Genomic DNA, 24,036 nt, shown 5'->3' with positions numbered 1-24,036 from the left:
GATCTATAAGGAAAGCTCTGTAACCTTGTTTTTCTTATGAAATACAAGTGCTTCAATTTACAAAAGAAAATGCATATGCTAGTCAAATATTTTTTACATGTATGCTTAATAACTATGATTGATACCAAGGGTGCCATGTTATTCCATGCCTTTTAAGTATCCAATTTTCTTTAATGCCAAGGGTGTTACAATTCTTCATGCTCTTCAAGAATTACCTTTAAATAGAATTAAGGGTGCCATGTTTGTACATGCCCTTCAAGTATCTAATTTTCTTTAGTTGGGGAATGGTACAACAATTGAGATGAGGTTAAATTTGCTTGTTCTTACCTTGTTGAGAGATTAGTGGTTATTGACAAATAAATATTATGCCTTATTACACCCCTCACCTAAACCTCATGAGTCATTGAATTTGCAACTTATTGTTACAACAACATGCACCTCTAAGTAAAGGCATTATGAAATTTTTAGTCAAAAAACATGAAAAATGAGTGCCAGTAGGTGGAAACATGGATAATGTTCCTCTCTTAGTCATACTACGTAAATATTTCATACACCATTCTCCTTGTATGGATTAATTGACAAGCATATTCTCTATGCTTTTACATGTTGAAATTGTAATATACCCCCTTCTATCCCTAGCCCCTACGAAGGGTAGAAGGAGGCAATTACTCTGATGACCCGAACTCCAAAGTCCAATTATGGACATGGGGTCTAATTTTTTTCGATCTTTCTCAATTACCTCATAACTTAAAATGGATATCGAGACCTTTCCAATGATATAAAATTTGTTCCAATCCAACTCTTGAATCAAAAAATATGGTTATTTAAAAACCAACCTATTAGATAGTGCCACATCACTCTAGCCAGCTATGTAGCACCCGCATGGTCCCCACGTGGCACCCACATGGCCACATCACTGCCACATGGCAACAATACCTTAGTTGTCGACCCATTCGTGTTCGATGCCATGGTTGGCAAGGCCCAATTCAAATATATATATATATATATATATATAGATATATACGAAACATGAGGATGCAAGCCCCTCTATTGCCACCTCAGCCTAGGGATAAAATCCCGGGGATTTCCTTTGCAGTTCCCCCATTGAATTTTTGAGGAATAACCTTCGAGGGTATGTGGAATCCCATTCCACCAAACTATCACGTCAATTCGTCGGATATAATTCAACCAATCACATGAGGTTCAACCTCCACCGTAGACCCCTCCTCCAGCGCATTACATCACCCTTCACTCAAGGTCACATGTGCTCCATTGGTACCACGCCATCCCAGGGATTGAATCTAGTGGGATTGCACCCAAATCCACAAGAAGTTGTCAGGGACAAGGCGTCGAGGTGACGTCAATGACCCTTTCCTTCAGGGTGACATCACCCTCCATGTTGCTCCCCTCCGGGTGTGCCATGTGTCATCCATTTACCAACCACTTGGCTCCACCAAAACACCAAATATGATTAACACGTGTTTGCCTCTCAGGTTGCCATATCACCTTGAGGCCACATCTCCCACCACACTGGTCGTGGGTCCCACCAATCTTTCGTTGCATGGTAAAAAATGTTATTTCATGTTATAAATAAATTTTCGGTCCTCCGCCCCGATTCGTTCAATCCCTAACAACTAGCCCCATTGTGCCATGTTGTCTCGGTGTTTAAATATCGACGGAAATCACCTTGGTTTCCCTTTGAAATTGTTGGGGTAATTCCTTTGAGACACATGGATGACGCTAATCATTCAGTAGAATCCATGGTTCAGATCTCTCCAACCTTTGTGCCCTTGATCATGGCTCCTAATCATATGGCTTATAAGGCTTGAGTCTTCGCGCTCCTTCGGGCCCTAAACTTCTAACACCCGTGGCTTTTCTGCCCTCGACACTTGGTCATATCACTCTTTCACATGGCCTATTACAACATGACTACTAGGCCCTTAGTGCCTTAAGCTTCATCCTCCGCTCGATCCCATGCGAGCACATTTATGTAGTTACAAAGCTCTTAGAGCCTATCCCTTCCGAGCTTTATGTAAGTACTCAATCCAACTCGATCTGTATCTTGTAAACACACACACACACACACACACACACATATAAACAAATAAATGCTATCTCTCTTGAGATTAAATACGCCTCGGCCTGGCCTGGAATTACATAATGACATATTTGTATAAAGAAGAATTATTCCTCCTGCAATTTACAATTTATAAACCAAGGCCTATTAGCCACATCATTTTCATACTGTCACCCAATTAATTAATAGAGGTCCTTTATCTCTTAATGCATAGGCCATTTAGACCAAATTGGAGGCTCAAGATGGATATGGGAATAAACCCACTCGTAAAAAAGTATTCGTGGAGCACTTCTATACAAGAAATCGCATTCCTTGTGGTTAACATGAGAATTTCATCAACATAGTGGCCAAATATTCAAATATTTCAATGCAAGTAATTAATCATTAACAAAGATTACCCATCTTTTCGTTCTCAGACAACTTAGGTTAATTTCAAGCTCAGAAATAACCATAAGAAATGAGCCATTCCTTAAAATATTTACACAAGATAATAATATTCCTCATTCATGCAAGAAACAACATTCCTCAACATTATCATGACATTGTTACAACACAATAAGCAGAGACATGATAATCACATGTATAAAGACATAAGAGAACACTTATCATATAAAGAGATCTGGCAATTGAGATTGGGACTACAACTCTCCACCCAACCTTAGACGGACTACAACCCAACCTTTCTTGCAATAGCCACCCTTGAGCTAGATTCCAAAGCTTGAGGAGGAGTGCTTAACACTATAAAATCAATACTTCCAACTAAAACTTGGCCTCCAAAGGTAACCCACCTTTACCCATCATCCAATTAGATAACCAAATACACCGGGACTCGCTTCCATATTGTTCTCAACAATTTACCACTATCATGTCGCAATGCTTGATCTTGGTCAGCCTCATCACATGGGTCCTTTATAAACACATAGACTGACATCTCTAGTCCAAGAGAAAATTATCATTATTGTGTGATAAGGTTCCTCAGTGGCAAGCTACTGATAATGATAAATCAATAAGTTCGTTAGACCACAAGATTCCCAGTGGTATTCCTCAACCTCAAGAAAACCACTGTTCAATCTTAGTAACTTTAACTCATTCAACTTTCATCATAGGGGTCCCTTGTTTCACATATAATTGCATCTCTAAATTAGGAGAGTGATATCATTATAATATGGGAACATTATTTCGTGGCAAACTACTAATAAATCAATAGGTTCTTTAGACCACAAGCTTCCCAGTGGTTTCTTTATTCCTAAGGCAAGTCACTCTTGGTGGTTTATTTAGCCCTTAGACAAACCACTCCTTCATTTCAAGAGGAGGATAGCTCAATATGGAAAGTTTTCTTAGCTAGATAAACTACCATGAAAGAACAAAGATCACTCTTGTCAGGTATTTCTTCAGAGAGTGCAAGCACTAGTGTTCCCATCCCAAGGCCACACCTAGTGTCTCCTCAGCCACCCCAAGTACCCGAGTATCTCTATCTCCTAACCAATAGCTTCATCAATCGACAAACTTCCTAGTGGTTTCATCAATCCTAAGGTAAGCCACACATGGTGATTTCTTCAGCCTTAGACAATCCACTACTCTCATTCCTCAACTAGCAATCCCTCTTGGGCTTCTTCAACTGGTCTCTTCCTAAGAAAATACCTTCATTTCCCTTCTCTTTTTCCTTAGTTGACTCTCGGCCTTATTTAATGGAAGAATTGAATGCTACCAAGAGCCTCTCCACCTCCATTTCTTTCCTTCTATGCTCATCTTTTTCGCTAACGTGTTGCAACTGTATTCTGGGTTGTGTGTGGGCATGCACATCATGTTGCCTTCATGTACTTAAACTTGGCCATGATGGTTCTATTTTTGTTCCCCACACACTGTGCCGTCCCTCATTCGATTCGACTGCTAGGGATTATGGGCATGTTGTCCTGTCAGTGCAACCCATGTGTTTCTTCAATAATTTGTCCTCTCTTGCTTACAATTATGTCCAAAAGGCACATGTGTTTGTCCTATATTTTCCAGCTAAATTTAATACCCAATCAACCCATGACTGATATTTAAAAAAACCAATTCCTCAAGTAATCTCCCTCCTCAAGTAATGAAATATGTGTCCCTTTTTCTCAGCCATTTTAATTCATGATTACATAATTAGAAAGAAATGTCACAAAGAGAATTAACCCACAACGTATGCCACAAAAATCAATACATTAGAAACACATTATTAATCACATGATATATGATAATGTCTTGATTCAATATGGAATCCATATGATATTTGATGCAATCCCATGTTGATGTGCACCTGTGACTTACTTGTCACACTTGGAAAATCATTAGTAACATTTAACAATTAATGCATTTTAATTATATACATTTATTTCAATGTTTCATAACCATATCAATCAATAGCATCAATTATGTTATCTTGTTATGCATTTTATCCATCCATGATTATCATATCAACATTCAAACCAATTTTTTTAGAAATACAAATATGTTAATTAAAACTAATCCATAACAATCAAAAGAGTTTAAATTTCATTATCATAACATATTTGAATAAACATGTTCATTTTGTAGTCAAAATATCTCAAATAATATGATCTAATCAGTCAAACTAGTCAAAGCAAAAGAGGGCATTACATACACTGCCTCTTCAAGAAACTTTGTCCTAGAGTTCTAAAATGAATAGTAAAACTATGATTTCATCTCAATTTTGTCCTTTCATGTAGCTGAGTTGGGATTATAGTTGTCACCTTTGCTTGGTCTAGCAAATGATGCTAATGTTGTTGAGTGAGATGATCAAATTTGTGGATTGGTTTCACCATTAAGGCTCCTTCGTTTCACATCTGCAAATGACTCGAACAAATAGCATCAAAAGGGTTTGAAATATAATGTTGCATAATAGATACATAAAAAACATCATGCATATGTTCAAATGATGATGACAATGCAAGAAGATAAGTAATTGGTCCTTTTCTTTGAAGAATCATAAATGGTCATGCATATTGTGGCAACAACTTAACTCATCAAATTTAATGTATCTCTTTTGTAGTCTTGCAAAAATAACTTATTCTGAGTCTTATACCTTCTATTAGTTCTATGTGCGCTCACATAACTCTTCTATCTATCTTGCGCTTGTTTTAACCTTCCTTGAATCATCTTCATTTGTTTTTCAATGTTTGATTATTTCCAATCCAACCAATATTTTATCCTCTAATTGTTGGAAAATTAGAAATGCAGTAAAGATTTTCTCGATCTTGTAATTACTTGTGATGTTACTTATTATTGTGATTCTTTATATCTTCTTTATTTAGTTTATCAAGCAATTACACAAAGCAACAACACATAAAACAATGAACACAAGATGTAGGCACATGAGAGGGAAACCCCTCCCTCGAGGGGAAAACCCAGTCAAAGTGTTGAGCCTCGTGATTGCTTCAATTTGACACTTACCTATTTTTCTTTCTTTGACCACCATCATCAACTCAATAGGCATCAAACTACAGGTTTTTTACATGGTAAGGTAGTTAATTGTTTTATCTTTCATATTTAATAATGTTCCCTATTACTGAGTTAATATTTATATTAACCACTGAATTTGCATGATTCTGCAACTAATCTATGTTTCTATAGACGATTCCAAGGTTTACCAGGATCGACGGTGCCAGCTAAGAAGAGAAAGATATGGACAGGTGGAGATTGATCCCTTTAATGATTTCCTCCTATTCATCCGAACTAGATCATCAAAGGATTGTTTGATTGTGTGATCAAAGGGTAAAGTCAACTTGTTGCTAAACATGCAAGCGAGAGTCCGAAATTCTTGCGCTTCATGATTTTCTTTTCCAAGTAGCAAATTGTGAGAAACGATATCTTGATATTTGTTAGAAGCTAAAATTAGAACTCTATTAGCTAGGGTAGGTGTAAAAGTCTCGAACAGTTATTAACACGAGCTTTTATAAATACTGTGCAAAAAACATGAAAAAGAGGTTAATTTTTATATGCAACAATATTGTTTCAAACCTTGTTTTATCTGTTAATGAAGAATTAAGATTTGATGTGCAGTTGAATGTTCGATTAAAGTTCTATGACCACCTATTTGTGGAGGGCCCCTACAAACAGTGAAGGTTTTGCATTTTTCGTATCTTTTCTTTATCATTTAGCTAGTTTCTCATATGTTTTAGAATCGTTTTGTAGTCTTGATTTCACTAATCATTCATTTTTCAAGTTGATTTATAATGATGCTAATGGTAGTGTAATCGCTTTTCATAGATTTCTTTATAATTTCAAAGTGTTTCATTTCAGAGCTTGAGTGATTTCTTTATAGTTTCATTTTACAGTATTTCATTTCAAAGCAAGAGTGATTTCTTTATGGTTTTCATTTCAAAAGAATGAGTGGTTGCTAATGAGTAAATGTGTGGTTTTCATTTTGAATAGAAGTCAATTTCATTTTGGTTTTTATGCAAAGGATTGCTAGAATGTTAGATGAATAATTCTTCTTTTAGAGATTAAATTTGTGTTGCAATAGATCAGTTAAGTTTTCTTAATGAGATAGTGTGAGTTTGTTTTAAGTTTCATTTTGCAAGTGTGAAGAGAATGTTTTATTTCATTAGACATGAGTGAGGAAATTTTAGGAATATTTAATGTGTCGAATCCATTTTCTTTGAAGGGTAAGATAGGAATGAAAAACATCCTTAGAAGTAATTTTCAATAACCCAATCATGCACATTAATAATCTGATTTAATAAAAAGGACTTCTATCATATATAGTGCACTTGCACTTCACAAGTTTATCAACTCTGGTCGATAATTTATTTAACAATTTAAGACAATTAAATTGATAAACATTTTGGCATCGTTGTCGGGGAAGTATAAATAGAAGTCCATCTTTTTCATTTTGATATGCATAGGGAAATAGACTCCAGGGTTAGATTTGTAGGTAGAGGTAAGAGTTTAATTCCAACAACATCATTCACCCCACCACGACTTCGTAGCGCCACACCACCCACACAAACTTGAATTCCATCCATATCAAAAAAACACAAACTCCCTGAGGTATTAAGATCCAAAATCCAACCTAGAGATTCACCAACTTCATCAACATAAGCCATAATAGAAGAAGATCCCATATCCCCAACAACAGGGGTAATTTTCCTATCTTCGATTGGGGAACAATTTATAGCTCAAGAGCTGGAAGTTCCAGCCGAAGAAGAGGAAGAAGAAACCTACTTTAACAAACCATTGATAGAAGAACTAGAGGAAGAAGAAACCTACTTTAACAAACCATTGATAGAAGAACCAGAGGAACTAGAGGAAGATGAAAACCTAATTTTGGAACTCAAACCCTATATTAGTTCTGAAGAATCTACAATGGTTGGAGAAGGGGAAGGAGAGGTACATAATTTGAATGGTGAACAACTTAGGATTAGAGGAGGAAGAGGAGGAAATAAGGGGGGCGGAAGAGGTGGAGGAAGAGGAAGAGGGAGAGGAGAAGATATAAATCTAGACCCCTTTGGATTTCATATCCTCGATGAAGATACAACTGTGACAATGAAAAATATCTCACCCTCTATCCTTCCAAACTTTCATGGACTAAGGAGTGAAGATCATGAAACATTTCTCTTTGAATTTGAAGTCTTGTGTAGATCATATGATTATTTTCATGATGCTCAAAAGTTGAAATTATTCCCTGCAAACCTTAAAGATGCATCATTAAAATAATTTATGGGTTTAGGAATAAATTCCATAAGAACATGGCAACAAATGAAAACTATATTCTTAGAGAAATATAAGGACTAATGTATGCCCCTTAATATTAAGGATGAAGTCTTTAAAATGGTACAGGAAGAAGATGAAAATCTTGGAGACTTCATTGAAAGATTTGCTTATAATGTTAGAAGGGAAAAAATGAATAGTCTAGATGAGGAAACTTTGAAATATCTCTTATTGAAATCCATTAGAGATGAGTGGATTGATCTTCTCAATATAATGGATAAGGGAGACATTTCTTAGTTGTCACTTGGAGAAATTTGTGAGTTATGCATACAAATTTCAAAAGGCAAAGCAAGAACTGGGAAAAATCCAAGAGATCCTCTTTTATCAAGGATTAATAAATCTGCAATTGGGACAGTGTTGTGCTGTACAACAACCCCCCATTTCATAAAATTTTTCTTTAAAAATCATAATATGAAATGGGTCCCTTTTAAACATAGATATGTGAATAAATTGGTATTAACTCATCATTAGAAAAGACCCTCATCAAAAGGTCCAACTGAAATGTGATATACGTTTCAAACAATGATAAAATAGGTCTTTTAAATAATCACAAAGCTTTTTATTATTACGATAAAGCGATCGCAAGATCGCATATCGCAATAATAAGAAAAACATATATAAAGACCCATTGAACTACTCCGATCCGAAAAGGGAAATCGCTATCGGATATCGGGGAAAGACAAAGCACATCGTATATATAAGGCACCCCCCATTCCTCCGATGCGATAAAAGGTATCGCTATTGGCAATCGGCCGTAGCAATCAATTCATTAACTGTGACACCTTCAAATCTTCCGATGCGATAAGGCATATCTCCATCGGCGATCGGAAATTTCGCAATAGCATAAGTAATGTGACCCGAGCCCTTTTCGATTGCGATACATTAAATCAAGACGCGTGTTTCGAAGCATATTAAAGATTGGCATGCATTATACCACCTTTGGTGATTGAACGATATTTTGGACTATTATTAAAACCTTCCCTTTCACGTCACCAATCATCAAATGCGATTATCCGCCAAAAATCTAAGCCACGCTTGAATCGATTATTCACCATATAGACGTTATGATGGATATTTAAAAGCTCCCTTATCATGATTGACAGGTGAACCAGTCAATTAATGAAGCAGTTATGCCAAGATTTTCCACTTAAATTCTATCTGCGGCAATTTCACTATGATCTTGGATTATTGGCTAATAGATATAACTCTTTCATATTGGCTCATGTTATCTATTTCTCTGTATCACGCTGGTTTCATTCCTTGTACATAATTCCGTCGAAATAACAAGTTTTAAGCAAATGGGAAAGAAATCCAAGAGATCCGCAGCAGCAGCGGCCCCTGCAATAACAGTCCAGCCTACTAGCGACCCAGGACCAAGTAAAAAGGGCCTAATCTCAGACACTACATGTCTCGGCCTTGGAAATACAAGCTGGCAAAGCATCTATAATTTAATTGAGGCAGAAGAACCGAAGGAAGTGACGGAAGAAGCTACTGCAGGCTCAACTAATAACTCAAAAGCCTCCCAGAAAGATTTAGGCGACTCATTTTTTGCACAGGATAATAGCTCGGGAGAAAATTCTTCCATACACTAATGTAGTCAGATGGGTGGTCGAACAAATTCTACATTCAAATAGAACATTTTTCACAGTTGACGGAAGAGTTTTTGGTTCATTTCAGCCTGATGACTTGAGGAAAATGTATCATTTTCCCGAACCTGAAAAGAAATACAACAAAGCCTTTCTGGAGAAATTCGCAGAGGAGAATGAGATGGAATCAGCCCTGATTAGGCAATGGAGACAGAATCCCGCAAAGCACAAACACGAATCATCGGGTAAGTACTCCGTGGATTCCTTGTCATCTCCTTACTGTTACGTTGGGGCAATGATGTGTAGGATATGGGGAATGCATGATTCAACAAAGTTTACTATTGAAATGGTTCCTTTAATGGAAGCGGCTATTAGTAGTTATGTCATGGATTGGGCGAATATATTGTCCGATAAATTAGCCTCTGCAATTCTTGATTTTAGATTCAATTCACGCAAAACCACCAGGACTATTCCCCCCTTCTATTACAGTGCTTATGTTATGGATATGCTTTGTTTTAATTCCGAATACCCGGTACTTGGGTGGAGATGGACGCCACAGGACCCCAAGCCAATCCATATTTATCATCATATGTTATGGAAGGCACATTATAAAGACCACTTGTATCAAATCTGTAATGGTTTCATGTTGCCTATCTATTATGCCATTTTTGATAAGCCTGCCCCAAGGATTTCCGAGGAGGCATAAATTGACTTGACTGCTGTGGGGAATTGGTTCGGGAAAGATAAGTTCACATATATAAGGGTCTATGATAGCCTCACAAAACCCCATGTCCTCCCATTGTATGTACCTGATAAACTGTTGGCACGTGAGTTAGCTTACCAAATAACAACAGCTGGAACATCCAAAACTCTTAGGACTTCTAAAAAGTAGTCATGGCCTATATTCCCTTTGAGATGCGGTGTTTATAATCTACATGATTACAAACAAGTTGAGAAGGAGATAGGAAAAATAAATATGCTCAATCTTGCAACCATCCCTAACGGGCAATTCGATCCCCGGAAGGTTGCCTATAATATGCTTGAACATGCCAAACTTACTAAGTTTGACCATGAAAAAGATGAATTTGACGACCTATTTTCTTCAGCAGAATCATTGTCTCAGGTTAAAACATTGGCCAAGATGAAATATAATGATGAAGGACTGGTGGAATTCAATAGGCTCAGAGAACAGAGGTTGCAAACTCTACCTCTGGACTTATTGGCTACTACACCAACAACTGAGTCAAGCGAGCCTGAATAGAAGATTATTGACAAACCTCCTGCTACAGAGAAAATTCCTAAAAAGGGAAAAGAGCAGTAAAAAGAGCAGGAGAAAGAGAAGAAGCAGGCCAGTGAAGTTATTGATCTAGAGGCTCAAATTGATCCCAAACTCCTCAAAGAGTGGCAACAATTTGACTCTATTATAAGCAATCCCGAGACTTCACAAGGATTCGGCACACCCCAAGCAACAGTTGGTCAAGAAATGACCACGACTACGTTTCCAATTGAAGGGACCAGCGGTCTACCCATTAGCAAAGATGCAGAAATAATTCCTAAAGATCCATCTGATCAGATTGTTTTGCAGATAGAAGACATACCACCATTAGATGTTTTTTACAGTCCCAAACACAGGGCTGTGGTGAAAAGACAGAGGAAAATGAGGAGACTTGATCAATCTTCCCTTTTACCAGACCAAACAGAGATGGCTAATGTGGTGTGGAAAGAGGAATTTAACCCTTCCGATGACCTTACAAAACTTTCTCAATATGCCGGGGCTTATTCGGTAGCCACCATGGATAAGGCCTCGGAATTTAGCAATCTACTTAAAGGAAAAGATCAAACAATTGTTTCATTGCAGTCATAGGTGTCTGAAGCATAGCGGAAAATAGAACAGTTAGAAAAACTATCAATACAGCGGCATACAAGAAATCAATTAAATGAGCAATTGCTCAAAGAGAAACAAAGGATAGACGTGAGCGCAGTACATAAACAAAAGAAATTGTCTGAAGCATTGGCTAGATTAAAGGCGATGAATGAACAAATGAGCAAGACTAAGGATGAACAAATCGCTCAACTGTCACAAGAAGTAGAAAAGTTCAAGAGTCTTCCTCAAGTAGCAGAGTTCAGAACCGAAACTCTACAAATCAATAAGGCATTGATTACACAGCTAAAACTGTTATGTCATAACATTTTCTGGCTGAACCTCTTTGTGAGATTACTACATCAATAGTTGATAAATCAGTTGAAGCCAGGCAGGATTTAGAACAGGCCGATGAGACCTTAACCAACTTTCTTTCTTCGCAAGACTCAAGTCAAGGACAAGCCGCGAATCTGCCCAAAATTCTAGAGTCACACAAAGACATCCTTTTCCTAGAATGGCAGTGACAACTGATGAAGGCAAAAAGAGAAACCTCAAGATGTCGATTATCTACTAGCAATTTAATTGAATTCGTCAATGACACTCTTTATCTGTCTAACATGATTTCACAGTGCAATCCAGGTAAATTGACATCGGCCAAAGCCTTGGAACAAACATGCAATCAGGAATTGGAAAATAATGGAAGACTAATCGCTGGCATCCAAAGTTTAACTTGGGATGCCTTTTGGTTTTTCTTAATTAAGCCATACAGTCAGAGGGCCGCACTCAAATGTTTAAATGATGCCATCAGTTGCATGATTCACGAGATCCACGATGCCACATATTTAGCCCAACTTCATTCTCGTCTAAGTCGCCCCCCCAGAATTGCAACCGATGCTAGCTATCTGTCAGCTCAAGCCGAAGGGATATCATCCGAAACAATGAATCATGCTACCGACTTAGGACAAGCCGATTTTGAGGAGATATTCATAATATAGTTGTACCGATTAATAACACTTTTATTTTGTAATTAGTTAGCATAATTAGTATTTATAGGTCCTTTCATGCATTTAGAAAGGGTCCTCAGTTTTTTGTATAAACTCAAATCAGTAAGTCACACTATTGTGCTTCTGATCTATTTTTTTATGAAGACTGGGCCAATATTCTGAATTATAACGAAGAAAGCTTTGATGACATTTGCACTATTGCCTTTTGTGGAAGTGTTTCTAAGTTAGAAGAAGGAATTTGAATGCGATTGATATCGGGAGTGATCCAAATAACATATGGTACTATTATCTATGCTCTTGTGTCATTCTTTTATGTGAATTGGCATTTGTTTAAATCTTGCTATCATTGAATATATGTATGTGTTTTAACAACAACCCTTGTACTTTTCACTATTGAATGTCTAAGGACTGTTATTCTTTCAATCATATCTATGTTTATGATATATATGAGGAATAGTGTAATAATGTTTGCTTGATTGCTTTGTTCAACTATTTGGGCTTAGTAATTATCATATGAATAAATATCTTTGTTTATCAACAGAGTCATCTATATGCTTGTTTGTGGATGAAGACCATCAAAAGTTACGCTAAAAGCAGAAATTTCCCGGAATAGGATAGTTGTTTATAATTTTACTTTTAGATTAAATCATTCATCCATTATCATTAGACACTACAAAATCAACCATTTATCCATCCTATTTACCAATCATTGGGAAACTAGTCCCATTATATCCAGTCGGAGCCACCACACCAAACGGAAAAGGAGCTGCCTTTAAGGTCCGGACGAGGTGGTTATCCCTGATGTTGTTGCAACGATTTTCGACGTTTCAACATTTTTGGCGCTAGAAGGAGGGCATGAACTATGAATGGTGAGCAAACCCAAACCTATAACCCATTCTGAGAGCAAGTCTCCCTCCACCTCACCTCGGACCTTCCGTTTGCATGCTGGAACTCCAGTGTTCAGACGAGAAGAAGAGGAATCAACTACCACTGTTCAAACCCACCATACTTCAGAATGATTAAGTCCTGAGTCCCCTGAAGTTCAGTCTCTCATCCATAAATTTCAAGGCTTTTTGATATCACCACAGAAATCTGAGGTATCTCAAGGCAGTGCGACTTCACAATTCAATCTACCTCACCCTCTCACTAGACTTCAGAGCGGAAAGCTCGGTATTAAACCTACTGAGTTGCCTTTGCCTAAAAGGAAAAGGGAAAAAAAGAATACTGAAGGATCTGACAGTGAAACTTTCTCATCATCATCCTCCATCTCATCTTCACCAGTGCGAAGTCAACCATCCACTCCTCCATTACATATTGTTGTTCAATAGGGATCAGGAACTTCAACATCCCAACCCATTCAATCCTCAATATCAACTTCTTCCCAAACATCTCGAATTTCATCAGCAATATCGTCCGCTATTGGTTTTTCAATGGCTCAGAATCCATGCAATAGTCTTGGTGCAGTCACCATGCCTGCACCATTACATCCATTGCCTGATTCTCCTGAAAAATGGTTACCCAAGTTTAATCCAGATGCTGGAACACAAGCCGAAGAACATATTAACAATTTCATGTTATCAGTTAATTTGAAAGGAGTGACAGAGGAAGATGTTGTCGTTAGGCCTTTCCCTTATACCTTGCAAGGATCAGCTGGGTCCTGGTATTTTTCCCTGCTCTTTGGATACATTACTAGTTGGAACATTTTCCAAGAACAGTTTCTTACTAAGTATGGTGATGATAGATCTTTAGCAACATTAATAAATGATCTCTCCAATCTTAGGGTAGAGTCTAAAGAAGCTATCAAGGAATTCAACTCACGATTTAATAAACTCTTGAATAAGATTCCAACCGCCTCTAAACCAAGTGAGAAAATCAGAAACGAATGGTATATAACTACCCTACCTTCGAATATAGCTATTTTCGTAGACAGGGCTGCAAAACCAACTTTAGTTGAAAACATGAAAGAGGCGCTTGCTGTAGAGAAACATATTATTGCTTTAGAAAAGAAAGTTGCTCTTGAAGATAGAAAATCCAAAAAAGTTTCTTTCAAGGATGATTCAAAGAAGAAAACCCTTAAAGATCCATATGATATGGAAGGTTTACAAAAAGACCTCAAGACTATGTCAAATGAAATGGTCGAAATCAAGAAGCAAGTAGCTGAAACCTCAACAAAAAGGTCATTTAGAAATTTTAAGAAACCTGAATCAAAACCACCAAATACTATATCTATCGTAGATTCAGATCCTGAAGAAGAAGAAGAAGATGAAACAGTCTTGTCATCTAAGGAACCCGAAGAAGAGGAGATTGTCGAATGCCATGGGATGTGGGATTTTATTTTACCTAACTCCATTACAGAAAATGAACAAGAAACTTTCCCTGTGACTACCAGGAGTAAAGGTACTCCTGAACCTGTTCATACAACTTCGAAGAAAAGGAATGCAAGTTCCACTACTACCAAAGAAAAGGTTCCCACAAATAAATCTGCAGCGGTACCATCCCAAAATCAACCATCATCTTCAAATCTACCTTCAACATCTAAGACATTGGTAGTATCAGATTCTATGGACTACAATATTATCGAAGATATGAAGAAGACTAAGGCGAATATTACTATGTTTGAACTTAGCAAACTCAAACATCAACAGAAATTACTTCTTAAGGAATTAAATGTCGTTCCTTCTTCACCTCTTCCTAATGCTGTATTGTCCAAAGCTGCTAATGATTCAGGCCAACCACCTCCTGGTAGAGTGGAAGCTACTGATGCAGTCTTAATTGGGGATAGATCAAATTCTCATACTCCTTCTTTCTTCTTAACCTATGAGATCTATAATAGAAATCTACACAATTGTTTGATTGACTCAGGGGCTTCCTCTAATATAATGCCAGCTTCAGTTTGTTCCAAACTAAACATTGAACCCCAAAAGTCTGCAATTCATATTGTACAGTTGGATAGAACTAAGGTCCAGGTTTTAGGGGAGATCAACTCAGTAACTATCAGGTTATCAGCTGATCCTAGAGTGGTTCAAAGAATTGATATTTTGATCGCTGATATACCTGAATTCTATGGGTTGATTTTAAGTAGAGATTGGTCTGAAAAAATCCATGGTTATATTTCCACCGATTGGTCCCATATGTGGTTACCTTATAAAGGAAAGCCAAATCAGATCAAGATTGATCGCACGAAACACATGACCCATACTGTTACCGAGTTTGAACAAGAAAATCAACCAATAGCATTCAATAACAATATTTTGGGGAATTATTCATCTGAATCATTCTTTGGCAATTTCATTGCCCAACCATCTCCTTTCCCAGTTAATAATTTCACATCTCAGATCGAAAACTTTTCACAAACAGTTAGGTCAAGATGTGTTAATGTTGCTGAGGAAACTGTAAATAAAATTGTTGATAATTCTGTGTTTTGGTCACTATATTTTGACGGGTCTAAGTCTAGTGAAGGCTTAGGAGCAGGATGTATTTTAGTTAGTCCTCAGGGAGAAAAAACTGTGTTATCATGTAGATTGGAATTTGAATGCACAAGCAACACAACTGAGTATGAGGCCCTAGTTCAAGGACTCTACAAAGCTATTGGTCTCAAGGTTCAATATCTGAAAGTGTTTGGTGATTCAGAAATTGTTATTAAACAGGTTAGAAATTCAATTCATTGCCTTTCTGGTCATCTCAAACACTATCAGTCTTTGGTACAGGAACTCATCTCTCAATTTTTAGCATTCAATATTTCTCCCATCCCTAGGTCCCAGAATGCAGCAGCAGACCTGCTAGCTAATGTTGCTTCCAGACTCCTACCATCCAAAGATTACAACTCAGATAGATTTTCAGTAGAGCTAATTTTTAGACCATCAAGTCCGGATAATGTCACCAATTGGCGAGTGTTCAATCATGATGAAGACATTTTAAACTTCTTGACTTCTGACAAGTCCTACGATGACTAAATCATTGATGAAAGTGACCATGACCTTCAAATGAAAGAAAAGCAAGAGGAAAACTCAATACCAAAACTAGTGGTCAAGCTTGAAGATCTTTATGATATTAAAGACAGGTTTAAATGGGTGACCAATTCAAAACTCCAGAGTTCCACTTTAAGATTTGAATTGATAAACCTAGGTACTGAGGAAAACCCTCAAAATATCAATTTTGGGACTAGGACTTTCTTTAGAAGAAAGAACAACATTCATTACGCTGTTAACAAAAAATAAATCTGTCTTCGCTTGGAAATATGATGATTTGAAAACATACGATGCATCAATCATTCAACATACTATTCCAATGCTTTCTGAACAAAAACTAGTGCAACAGAAGTTAAGAAAGATTCATCCTAACCTAGAGAGTCAAATAAAGGCTGAATTAAATAAACTCTTGAAGGCTAAGATAATTTTTCCTGTGAGACATTCAAATTGGGTCTCCAACATGGTGCCTGTTAGAAAGAAAAGTGACGATATCAGGATTTGCATCGATTTCAGAAATCTTAATAAGGCAAGCCAAAAGGATAATTTCCCTTTACCTACTATGGAACAAACACTACATTCGGTAGCTAGTTCAGAACTAATGTCCTTTTTAGACGATTTTTCAGGATATAACCAAATTCTGGTCCATCCTGATGACAGGCTTAAAACTACCTTCAGAACTAAGTGGGGAACTTATGCCTACCAAAAAATGCCTTTTGGACTTATCAATGCAGGAGCTACATTTCAGAGAGCCATGGACATAGCGTTCAAAGGATTTCTCAATAAATCAGTAGTTGTCTATTTAGATGATATTACTTTATTTTCGAGGAAAAGGTCTAATCATTTACATGATTTAAAACAAATCTTTGAACATTGTAGAAGGTATGGTATCTCCCTTAATCCAAAGAAGTCCTTTTTTGCTCTTAATCAAGGAAAACTTTTAGGCTTCATTGTTTCAAAAGATGGTATCTATATTGATCCAGAAAAAATTAAAAGATTTATGAAATTCCATTCCCTCATAATAAAAAATCCATGCAGTCATTTTTGGGTCAAATTAACTTTGTTAAACGTTTTGTTCCAGATTTTTCCCAGATTATTTTACCATTGAAAATGATTATTAAGAAAAATTCGGTGTTTAAATGGGGACCCGCAGAAAAAGAGGCATTTGATTCCATCAAACAATCAATAATTAACGCCCCTGCTTTAAGCACTCCCAATTTTTCTAGTCATTTCATACTATATACCCTCGCATCCGCTTTGTCTTATGTAGCAGTGTTGACTCAAATTAATGATCAAAACTTGGAAACACCAATTTCGTTTTACAGCTCAAATCTTCAAGGTGCTGAACTAAATTATTCGGAAGTTGAAAAACAAGCCTTTGCTGTGTACAAAGCCATTAAACACTACAACCCCTTCCTCTTAAAAGCTCACACAAAAGTTGTAGTTCCTTTTTCAGCAGTAAGACAATTACTAGTTCAAAGGGAATTAGGAGAAAAGAGAGAAAATTGGGTCACAACATTACAAGAATATGACTTGGAAATCAAGCCAGCAAAGATTGTCAAAGGCCAAGGTTTTTGTAGGTTGTTAGCAGGAGCATCCAACATTCAAGAACCTGAAAATACAGAGGATACTGAAGAAATCAATCAAATAAGTACCACAGGTCCTGAATCGCAATATACAGATTTGATTTTCTATTAAAAAAATGGATACGCTCCTAATCTCTCTTATAAAAACAAACGTGCCATTAGATTGAAAGCAAAAAACTTCAGAATTGTAGATGATGTATTGTTTAGGCAAAATTATGATTCAATTTTATTAAGATGCTTAGAAAAACCTGAAGCACAAAATGTTTTGCAGGAACTACATGATGGACCAGCAGGAGGACATTTTGGAGCTGACACAACAGCTCACAAAATCATTCATTCTGGGTATTATTTGCCCACCTTGTTCAGAGATACTCATGAATATGTAAGGAAATGCCAAAGTTGTCAAACATCCAGTGGAAGACAAAGAAAGCCAGGTTTCCCTTTCCAACCAGTCAACATTGAACAACCGTTTGAGCAATGGGGATTGGACATCATTGGAGAAATCACTCCACATTCATCCAAACAGCATAAGTATATCCTTACTGCCACTAATTACTTTACTAAGTGGGTTGAAGTAATTCCTTTAAAGACAACGAACTCTAAGGCAATTATGGAATTCATAGACCAATTCATTATTACCAGGTTTGGTGTCCCGAATGATCTTGTTTTTGATAATGCATCTTACTTCTCTGGAAATTCTATGTTTGAGTTTGCAATCAAAAGAGGATTTAAATTGAGGTATTCTGCAAATTACTACTCAGGGAAATGGTTTGGCAGAATCCACCAATAAAAACCTTATTAGAATTATTAAGCAAACTATTGAGTAGAATCATAAAACTGGCATAAATCTTTGATATTTGCACTATGGGCTGATAGAATAACACAAAAAACCTCCATAGGCATTTCTCCATTTAACCTAGTGTATGGAAAGGAAGCGGTCATACTGACAAATTTAGTACTTCCATCCCTAGCTTTAGTGCAGTTTATTGAAGAAAGTCCCTCATCTTCTATTCAACTAAGACATGATCAAATTTTGAAATTAGAAGAAGAAAGGGAAAAATCCAGAATTATACATGCAAAACATCAACAAATTATCAAGTCACATTTTGATACAACTTCAACCAGTTCAAAACAATTACAAGTTGGTGATCTAGTTTTGAAATGGGACAAAGCCCATGAGGATAAAGGAAAACACACAAAGTTCTAGAAAATGTGGCTCGGACCATTTCAAATCAATGAAAAGATAGGCCCTTCTACTTTCATATTGCAAGATCTATCAGGAAAGAGAGATTCTCTTCCTGTTAATGGCCTTATCTTGAAAAAATTCTTCAATTGAGGAGGTAAGCCCTTCTCCCTTTGTAAATATTCAATTTTCAGCTAAATTTCTGTACATAGCTTAGATTTTTAGGATTTTAGAAAAATAAAGTTAGCCTTCCATTGGTCTTTACTATATTGAAAAAGTTACTCAAAATAAATAGTTCTGATATTTGCCTTTAAAATGGAAGCCTTAAATGAAAGGAAGATTTCTAGGAAATTAGGTATATTTAGATTCTGAGACCCCATTTTATTTTTGTGAACTCTTCTCAAGGTTTAGAAGTAATGTACAACCATTTTAATGTTTTTAAGCAGCCTGAAAACAGTTATCAATACAAAACAGATACTGATTTAATCTTAGCATCTTCAACTCTTATCCTGTCATCCATCTTCCCTTAAGGAGAAAATTGTTCATCCCATTCATCAAGGGTTATAATTACTCAGAGTGTAATTCTAAAATATATTAAATATAAAAGATAAGAGGTCTTATTACAAGCCTGCTTACCATGATCATAGGGAAATAGTTCAACTGACATTACCAATACTGCATATCAAAACAAGGTAATGACTTATAATTATAAGATAAGGGGTCTCATCACGAGCCAGCTTGTTCAATTAAATTACAACCAGTGAATGGCATTGTCAAAAAGCTGGCTACCAAATCAGGACAATGGCTTTTTATCTTACAAAATAAGGAAAAAGAAAAAATGATACAAAAATATGAAAACGTATTTTTGGATTCATTCTTTTTAATTATACTCTGAAATGGATGGGATAATGAACGATCAAATGGTTAAAAGGTATCCCTGTCGAGACTATAGAAGTTTGCTGGCAGCAGAGGCTCTACCTATGACAGAGGAGTCATTATAAGGCTAAGTTGAAAAAGTTTTTGTTTTATCATTAGCAATCAATTAAGGCTAATTTAAAACATAGAATGTATTTACTTGTAACACGAGAAGAGAATAACAAAAATAGTTATCATTACATTCAGAATTTATGTTTGCCTAGTTATATTAGAATTTTTCGCTCAGATAAGATTTCCAGATTAAAAAAGTTTAAGTATTTTAACATTTCCCAGAGATAACTGTTTCTCCTAGTGAATCACCAATTGTTGTGCTGTACAACAACCCCCCATTTCATAAAATTTTTCTTTAAAAATCATAATATGAAATGGGTCCCTTTTAAACATAGATGTGTGAATAAATTGGTATTAACTCATCATTAGAAAAAACCCTCATCAAAAGGTCCGACTGAAATGTGATATACCTTTCAAACAATGATAAAATAGGTCTTTTAAATAATCATAAAGCTTTTTATTATTACGATAAAGCGATCGCAAGATCGCATATCGCAATAATAAGAAAAACATATATAAAGACCCATTGAACTACTCCGATCTGAAAAGGGAAATCGCTATCGGATATCGGGGAAAGACAAAGCACATCGTATATATAAGGCACCCCCCCATTCCTCCGATGCGATAAAAGGTATCGCTATCGGCAATCGGCCATAGCAATCAATTCATTAACTATGACACCTTAAAATCTTCCGATGTGATAAGGCATATCTCCATCGACAATCGGCGATTTCGCAATAGCATAAGTAATGTGACCCGAGCCCTTTCCGCTTGTGATACATTAAATCAAGACGCGTGTTTCGAAGCATATTAAAGATTGGCATGCATTATACCACCTTTGGTTATTGAGCAATATTTTGGACTATTATTAAAACCTTCCCTTTCACGTCACCAATCATCAAATGCGATTATCCGCCAAAAATCTAAGCCACGCTTGAATCGATTATTTACCATATAGACGTTATGATGGATATTTAAAAGCTCCCTTATCATGATTGACAGGTGAAGCGGCCAATTAATGAAGCAGTTATGCCGAGATTTTCCACTTAGATTCTATCTGCGGCAATTTCACTATGATCTTGGATTATTCGCTAATAGATATAACTCTTTCATATTGGCTCATGTTATCTATTTCTCTATATCACGCTGGTTTCATTCCTTGTACAGAATTCTGTCGAAATAACAAGTTTTAAGCAAATGGGAAAGAAATCCAAGATATCCGCAGCAGCAGCGGCCCTTGCAGTAATAGTCCAGCCCTCCAGCAACCCAGGACCAAGTAAAAAGGGCCTAATCTCAAACACTACATGTCTCGGCCTTGGAAATACAAGCTGGCAAAGCATCTATAATTTAATTGAGGCAGAAGAACCGGAGGAAGTGTCGGAAGAAGCTACTACAAGCTCAACTAATAAATCAGAAGCCTCCCTGAAAGATTTAGCCGACTCATTTTTGCACAGGATAGTAGCTCAGGAGAAATTCTTCCATACACTGATGTAGTCAGATGGGTAGTCTAACAAATTCCAATTTCAAATAGAACATTTTTCACAGTTGACGGAAGAGTTTTTGGTTCATTTCAGCCTGATGACTTGAGGAAAATGTATCATTTTCCCGAACCTGAAAAGAAATACAACAAAGCCTTTCTGGAGAAATTCACAGAGGAGAATGAGACGGAATCAGCCCCGATTAGGCAATGGAGACAAAATCCCACAAAGCACAAACATGAATCATCGGGTAAGTACTCCGTGGATTCCTTGTCATCTCCTTACTGTTACGCTGGGGCAATGATGTGTAGGATATGGGGAATGCATGATTCAACAAAGTTTACTATTGAAATGGTTCCTTTAATGGAAGCGGCTATTAGTAGTTATTTCATGGATTGGGCGAATATATTGTGCAATAAATTAGCCTTTGCAATTCTTGATTTTAGATTCAATTCACGCAAAACCACCAGGACTATTCCCCCCTTCTATTACAGTGCTTATGTTTTTTTTTTCCAAAGAAAAAAAACGGTAACCTTTTATTTGAAAAATGAAAAGTTACACTAGCAGATGCATTTAAGCATTCCATAAGAAGCCCATATGGGCACGAGTGCATTTGCACCCCACGCAACGTTAGCAAAACTAACGTGCATATAAAAGAATAAGAAAAGAGAAGAGAGAGAGGAGAGAGAAAAAGGCAGAAAAAACTGAATTCCGGCAGTGAGTAAAAACTCACGCTTCAAGTTTTTCTCCCCTTTTTCTTTTCGACTTTACGCCACTCTCCTTGAGTGGGTTCGATCGAAGCTATGACTAATTGTGTTTCTGCTTTTGGTGGTGCTGTTTCCTTGTCTGAATCTGAAGTATCTGAGTGGTGATGCCGTTTGATCCCTCCCATGCTTTGATCCTTGTCTGCCTGATTTTGATGGAGCTTTGTGATCTTGTTTTCTGTTGCAGTTTCCTTCTGTGTCTCCATTTCTTGGGTTACCCCTACATTCTTTGCGTGGGTGTCATCCTCTTCCGCTTCTGATTCTTCATCATCTGAGTCAGGGGGAGGGAATTGCCATCCTTTCCTCTGCTTCCCTTTCTGCTTCTTTTTGTTGTTTGCTTTTTTTGCCTCTGGGCATGTGCTTTGCAGGTGTCCTATCTGTCTGCAGAGCCTGCATCTGAAGGCAGTATTTTCATAGTCTAGTGCTTGTAGCCAATTTTGTTGTTTATAGATCAGCCTTATGTTGTCTGGCAGCCCTTTACTTAGATCTGCTTCTACACAAATGCGTGCAAAAGTGTAAATCCTTTCATCAGTCCTCTCCAGATCTGTTTTGATGTATTTCCCTATGCTGTTCCCAATTCCTTCCAAGACTGGTTCACTCCAAAAGTGAAGGGGAAGGTTGTATAAACGGACCCAAACCGGTACTTTGGATACCGTCATGTTATTTGGATCAAAATCTGGGAACCATGGGGTTATGAACAACCTCGATGTTCCCCAGAACCATGGCCCGTCTCTGATGATTTTTTCTCTGATTTCCGAGGATGAAAATCTAACTATAAAAAAACCCTTGGAGCATAAATGTATATCACATTCCATGGTCCAAGAGGAGAAGATCCAATGGAATAGATCCATTGGTTTTGGCCAGAAGCTGTTAAAGCAACAGATAAGGGCCTGTGTTTCATAAGACTGTACGAAAGCATCAAGCCCTGTAGTGTCAAAATTTAGGGCTGGGGTTTGCCCTAACTGATCTACTATGTATGGCCTAGGAGTATACCTGCCTTGATCTGGAGAGGACCCTGTGTCTTTGTCACCCTGAAGAATGTTCTTGTAGGAGGAGCCACCTTTGGGAGGCTGCTGAGATGCTGGTTTTTTCCCCTTGCCCCCTCCTGAGTAGTTTTTGTCTCCCCCTGAGCTGCTTGACTGGCCCTGAGGAGGGGTTCCTCCTCTCAGTCTGAGATTCAAAAGAATGGTTTCCCCTGGGCTAATTCCATAGCTTCCCATAGTTCTATTGTCTTGGAGAGACCATCTGCCATTGACTAGATGTTGGATCTGGCTGGGGTATCCAGTCAATGCACAGATTTTCTGCTTCAGCTGCAACACAGTGTTTTTTGCACGTACCCATACTAAAGAGGATTGCATCTCTGGGGTTTTAATGAAGATCTGAAAGGGAGTTACCTGATGTCTGCAGTTTTGCTGAATTCCCGCTTTGCCTGAGACAATAACATTGCTGGTTTCCTTGTGCTCTGTCTGCCAGCGATCTTCCAGATCTGGTCTTCTAATGCGTCCTTCTACCCTTTGCTTGTCGTGGCCTGTCAGCTCTCTTTTGGATCGATGTATACAGCCACCGATCAACTGCCTAAGCTCTTGGATGGCTTGCATCTTGTTCAAATTTGTGATATCCGTCCTGGATCCACAAGAAAAGGGCCATGCAAAAGGGTCCATGGTCGGATTTGCCCCATGCAACCCTACTACTTTGCATGCATGTCCAGGGTTTGCAGGTCCGGAATATGCCAGGCCGATTTCTGACAAAAATCCGCCCCCAAAACGAGTTCTGAACCCACAAACA

This window comes from Pinus tabuliformis, chromosome 7 (assembly GCF_031772625.1).
Source record: "Pinus tabuliformis cultivar Carrire ecotype Pingquan chromosome 7, CPIR1, whole genome shotgun sequence".
In the NCBI taxonomy this organism is placed as follows: Eukaryota; Viridiplantae; Streptophyta; class Pinopsida; order Pinales; family Pinaceae; genus Pinus; species Pinus tabuliformis.
The sequence above is the reverse complement of the archived record's forward strand: the minus strand, read 5'-3'. Positions refer to the sequence as shown.